Source organism: Paramisgurnus dabryanus, chromosome 1 (assembly GCF_030506205.2).
Source record: "Paramisgurnus dabryanus chromosome 1, PD_genome_1.1, whole genome shotgun sequence".
In the NCBI taxonomy this organism is placed as follows: domain Eukaryota; kingdom Metazoa; phylum Chordata; class Actinopteri; order Cypriniformes; family Cobitidae; genus Paramisgurnus; species Paramisgurnus dabryanus.
The window spans coordinates 33,517,608-33,523,988 of record NC_133337.1 but is presented as its reverse complement, the minus strand read 5'-3'; the positions used below and the strand labels follow the sequence as shown (position 1 = coordinate 33,523,988).

At 36.2% G+C, this 6,381-nt stretch overlaps 1 long non-coding RNA gene across 1 annotated transcript; it reads left to right on the top strand.

Moving 5' to 3' along the window:
* The first annotated feature begins 37 nt into the window (after positions 1-37).
* On the top strand, positions 38-1,428 carry LOC135779037 (uncharacterized). Its single transcript, XR_010544678.2, has 3 exons — positions 38-564; positions 645-777; positions 932-1,428. It is a non-coding gene; the product is annotated as an uncharacterized lncRNA (long non-coding RNA).
* The last annotated feature ends 4,953 nt before the right edge of the window (positions 1,429-6,381 follow it).

Here is a 6,381-nt window from a genome sequence, read left to right as displayed (position 1 = left end):
AGAACACGTCACTTCCGCAAGCTCCTTTAATACGTGATGCAGACGTTTCTTGTCCACGTTTTTCTTTCGTACGTTGACGAGGAAGGAGCTGAAACTTTTCGCTTTTAAATAAGCATTTTCTTAAACAACGATTTTGATTTCGTTATATTTCACACATTTTTCGCGTTGTGGTTTTGGATATTGAACTTTTCTGGTAATTACCGACGGCTTGTATTTTTGGTAATGTGCCCTGAAATCATGACCTTAAAAGGAAGTAACGTTAACCAGAAAAACATGGACACCACATCTGTGAATAGGAGATGGTCGAAATCAAAAAGGAAGCCTTTTTTCAGTACGCATATGAGGAGAGCCAGCATCAGAAATTGCAGTGCTTTTGTCGTGAGGAGGCAGCAAGGCCGCGCGTGGCCCGCACGGAAATCCCATCAGGCCCGAGATCCTGGCGACAATTCTTCGGTGAGAAACCATTGTTCTGTACCATCTGGTGCCATGGCACCAAAAAACACTACAGAGTATTTGATGGACCTTGTTTACGAGCGATCGGATGTTTCAATGGAGTCTTTTGATGTAAGCCCTGTTTACTCAATTCAGAATCACCTTTCACATGAAGAGAGTCTTTTCTCATTTTCAGACTCTGATTACGACAGATCTTTGGAGTTTCAACAGAGAGACTTCGAGAGCGTGTACTTCAGGAATGAAATTTGACGTGGTCATCGCAACCTGGCCTGATTTCGTCAGAAGGAGACAAGAGTGCAGTCGTTTTACCATAGACAGTAAAATGTGCGTGAAAATTTTAAAAACTCCTGTAAAATGTCTTGTGATATTGCTTAATATGGTTTATTGACGATATTATATCAAGACGTTCAGCGCACATTTGAGTTTTTTGTGTTTGCATTGAATGTGGTTTCATTTATCGGCTCTCCTTGTCTCACAGCATTGCGCAGGCTCCAAGTCACGGAGGCCGGACGCTCTGCGTCACAGCTGCGCGATGACGTGTATGCCATGCCCCGCCCCATGTGCGGTCATCATCACGTGGCTTGCAGGTAAACCCGCTTCACCCTTTCAGGTGTACGAGGTGTAATGCAAAGAACGTTGCAGTAACGTCACAAATGTCATTTCTAGAAATGTGCATGCACTGTTATACCATAGGATACATGTGTTTGAGAGACTTTTGCAGGTTGCTGATCATCCTCGGTTACTCTCCGCTGTCTGTGCAACGCGTGCAAAGCCTCTGGACAAAGCCACATGGCCTTCTGGTCAACAGTGTTGGGTAATTGTTCATGTGATAACTGTTTAATAGTCCTTTTGCACAGTGTAATCCTGTTTCATAACGTTCTGTGATATACTTCATTTTGTGAAAATAAACTGTAAATATTGATTGTATTAATGATTAAAGATTGTTTAAAATATTAAAACTATTTAATACTACAATTCTTGAGTCATTTCCTAATATTTTAAGAGGTAAAATGAATGATTTTTGTACAGGCGAAAAAGAATAGATCAGTCACATGAGACCTATTCTGGTATTGAATGAATAACGTCATTTTATTGCAGTAGTATTATTGTTACTATCAGATAAAGTATTAAAGGCATGAGCACCATTCAGCTTGAAACTGAAATCTGAGAAGATCGGAATGGGCTACAGTTGGTCGTCTTTGCTCCGGTAAGGATGGGAACAAAGTGCAGATGATGAATGGCTGGAAAGCGGATGAATAAAAGGCCTGTGGACTAGTTTTAGTGGTAAATATAGGTTCAGTATTAAATGTGTCCTACACAAATCTTTGCCTAATAAAATCCCTGATTCCCTGGTAAAACTATTCTAATGTTTTGCTAGCAATATGTTTACAAAGTATTGCAAAATGACTTTTCTTATTCTTATTTAAGTGTTTTATTCGTTCCCATTCCAGTAATTGACCCTAACAAATAAGTTTTCGAGAAAGATAACCCTACTGAACAATCCAGGGTTAGCTGGTGTAGCAAGATGGTCATGTGTTTTGGTCACTCTTTTAGCTGGACTTTGCTGCTCCCTTGCCCCGCCCTCCTTCCATACCATATGACCGGAAGTAAATGGACATCTTTTGAGGAGGGAAGAATATTTGCGGTATTTGATTAGAGATTGTGAAGGCACATCATTTTAAAAATAATACTTTGTTAAAATTATACCATAATATTTACATTAATATTTTAAAATCCATTACTTGTGACTGAAAATGGCCCAAATCTATTTTAGCATAATAATATATATATGCTGTATCTCGAGCACGTGGCATGTTACACACATGCTGTATGACTGCGCAGGAGGTCCCATGCCTTTATCTATGAATACCTTAGAAATAACAGTTTCGTGGGGGAAATGTCGTCATGTCAAAATCACCATGCAACGTTTCACGACCCTGTTGAAGCCATACTGGTAAGGTTTTACTGTATTCTCGTGCGAAGAGTTTAACATGTACGAACGGAATAAATATAATAGTTAGCGTAAGGCATGTGGTTTTTAAATGGGTACACAAAGCACAGCTAAATGATACGGAAAATGCGGCTCAGCAATTGCGCTAATTGCCCCTCTCGGTATATGATTGTTCTATGCACAGGAACACTTTGTTCCTTGCCTGCTCCGTTTTTGGCCTAGTGTTATAAAACACCCATGTGGCTGACAGGTGCACGGTTTTAGCTGTTTTACTCCTCCGGGTGGCGTTAGTTTACCACAGTAAAGGCTGAGGAGAGCACACTGTAGCGGTTTATTGTGTTCGTGATACATTTAGACTGTGGTGTGTGTATGTGAGGGGCATTTAAACTACACAAATATGGACACAGACCTCAGGGGAGAAATTACACAATGCAATATCTTATTTTGTCAAGTCTCTTCTCTTTATTTTCTCATTTTTTTCTGCTTTCACATATGAAAAGGAACATATATTTGATTTAGTATTGACTTTGCACTCTTAAAATACTGGATTGTTTTATCCTGTAGTAGGGCAAATTTTTTAAATATTTTTTTAATGTGCTGAAATATATTTTGAAATGTGTTTACAAAAATGTATTTACCAATATATTTTTTGTCCCTTTTCTGTTTATTTTAAATTATATTTAAAAAATATGTTTTTAAGACCTTAACTGGCACCATCCTGTGAGCGGGACACCTGACTATACTTTTAATATTTTGCATGTAAATTTTTATCACAACAAACTTTGTATCATTGGAAAGGTCTAAGCCTCTAGAATATTTCAACCAGTGTTTTTGTAAAATAAGCTATGTAGGGAAAGTTATTGATTCATTTATGAAAAAAGGGTGCCTCAAATCATTTTTATCCTGCAAAATGTCACTGTCCTGCCAGTGGGACGCCTACGTTTACTTTAGTGTTTAGTGCATCTGAATTCATATCTAATCATGATGACGCACTATATATTGTTTGAAAGCTCTAAGAGTGTTAATTTCATTTATCATCACCATTTTGGTAAAGGAATGACATAGCAAGAGCCAATTTCTAAAATGCCGGGGTCCACAGGTGGGCCCACTTGTTATTATATATTTGTAACACTAATACGTATATCATTGTAAAGGTCTGAGAGTGTAGTTTTCATATGTCATCACCATTTTGGGCAAATTATGATGTACTAAGAGTCAGTTTATAAAAGTCACAGAGCCACCTAAAAAAATCATGACACTATACATTACTGGAAAGCTCTCAGAATGTAGTTTTCATATTTCAAGGTCATCTGATGATATAAATAATAGTGACAGTTTTTTTACATGCCCCCATAGGAATACATATTAATTATTATTTATTCATAACACTACATTCTATTATAAATCTTTATAAATTCTGACAATCTATATATCATTGGAAAGCTCTATGAATGTAGTTTTCATATTTTGAAACCTTTTTGCATTAAAAATAATAATGCATTGAAAGTAATGTATTAATTTGTGACAAGAGTATGCAGCAAACCGTTGACACTTACCGTAACAAACCTAATTTTTGTGATTTTTATCTTAAAATTTGGATCACAACTACTTGAGACGTGTGGCTTCATGTTTACATAATTACTTTTGTGTAACATTTACATTTTTATAATTTTATTTATAAAATGAATATGTTATTGGATTATCTGTGAAAAACCTTCAATTGTCTTCTTTAAAACAAGACCAAGATTTGCTTCTAGACCAAAAATGCCAGAGTTATATTCATTTGAAGATGTACATCACAGTTTCACCCCCCCCCCCCCCTCCCCACACACTCCAAAGGGATTTGGGCCAGTTAAGGGGTTAACACATTTACATTCATGTCACATTAAAAGAGAAACTTTGTATGTTACAAACATACATACAACAGGCTTGAAAAGGTTAAATTTAAATTAGTTTATACTGCAAAAAGGTACATATAATTGTAACATTTTATACATACTTATACAATTTATACTTTATATTTTAAACAAACTTTATTATTTTGGCCAGGAATTTTTATTTATTTTTTTGCTGTATGGGTTGTAAAATTAGAAATGGATTTGTTGCCCCCGTAATACATTTTGAAATGTACCGTATGTTAATATATGGTTTAAACTAAATATATTTTCAAATTCAGTTCTTGTATAACTTTCTACAAAATCTAGCATATATTTAAAACACATTTTTGGCCAGAGATTTTTTTCTGGCCGTATGAGACCGGTAGAAACATTCAAAATGTAGTAAAATTCACAGAAATGCTTTTGTTTTTGAACAAAAACAAAAAAAGCTCCATAGTATTAACTAATTCACTGTAATATCATAATTGCTACAAACTACAGTACACTGTAGTAAGAACTAAAGTATACTGCATAGGTAGTGGGGTAAACTGTAGTTAATTTCCTAGTGTTTTAAAAACCTACCATAATAAATATTAAAATAAACTACAGAATATAATCTGTCAATTCATTGTTGTTGTTGTGTATATTTGAATGTGTGTATACAGAATAGTGTATAGGTTAAATAAGTGTCATAATTGCTAATGTTTACTAAAATTTACTACAGTTCAGTGTAGTGAGAACTAAAGTGTATTACGATATTTTCCATGTGGGTCTCCTGGCACTGACTCAAATCTCATTGTAAGTAGCAACTCCTTCCAAAAAACTCGGCTGTCTCTGGATCCATCTGAGTAATGGATGGGACATTTCGACCCTGGCCTGGTGTGTGCTGTCAGTGATGTAATGACTGAACACAGCCCTGAGCATTATGATTGATACAGGTCCCTTTAGCCAAGCCACACTACCAGTCTATTAATTGGTCACCGGCATGGTCTCATGGGAGAGCCTGTCGCTTGGTCATCCATCTTATTGTCTCCTATATTTCTGACAATTTACAAGGATAAACTTTAGCTTAAATGGCCGGTTTACCCATTAGTACATTTTGGAGAATAAAACGCAAAGATAGTTCACCCCAAAAATGAAAAATGTCGTCATTTACTCAACCTCAAGATGTTTCAAAAAATTTTGTTCTGCAAGGTATTTTGAGCAATATTTGTAATCAAGCAGGTCCTTTAATGCAGGTTGGTAATGAATACGACTTTAGCTAAATCATTAAGTAAAAAGGCTTATTTATCTTAATGGCTCAGCTCTTTCCTTACAAAAATTTGTTGGGATATTTATTTATATAAGATTTTGGATATGACAACGCAAACCTCAACAATGTCGCTCCTGCGCCGGAAGTTAAAAGAACCAATCATCAAGGAAGGAAGAGGGGGCGCATTTGTAGGCTGCATTCGTCACCAAGCCCGTCTTATTTCATAATATAAACAATTAAGTTAACTATTATTCTTAGTTAATCGTAAATTGTTGTAAAATGCTTATGATATGCGAATGCAATGCTCAGTTAACTTAAATAAACCAGGGTTAATGACGTATATGTATACAGCCTGCATACGCGACCTCCGCAGGCTGCACGGCCAGAGTCGCGTGAGGCGCTTTTCAACGTGTGTGCATGCGCAGTAGCTGAGGCGACCTCGAAAAATGTGATCGAAGGAACTGGTATAGTTGTTCTCATTTTTAATGTGTTTTTTAATTTTAATTATAGGACGCGAATTGAGAGATATCTTTCACCATTCAAGTGGATAGAAGTTTATCGTGCATGACTGAAACAACTGCCCGGAGGCGTTGCAAACACGGCCGCCTAGTGGCGCGAGTTCCCTGAAGGAAATTTGTTTTTACTCTGCAGTTTAATCATCAAATACTTACCGCTGAAAAAAATAACTGCTGGTTTGATCAAAACAGACCAGTCTTAAATAAAAATAAAGTAGGCACAATGTTGATATCGTCATGCAGTCCAGTAAATTGATGAATGTTTGTTTTCCAAAACAATTATGATATTCAATCAAAGGTAATACTCACATGGAACAGTGTATGTTTGTATAT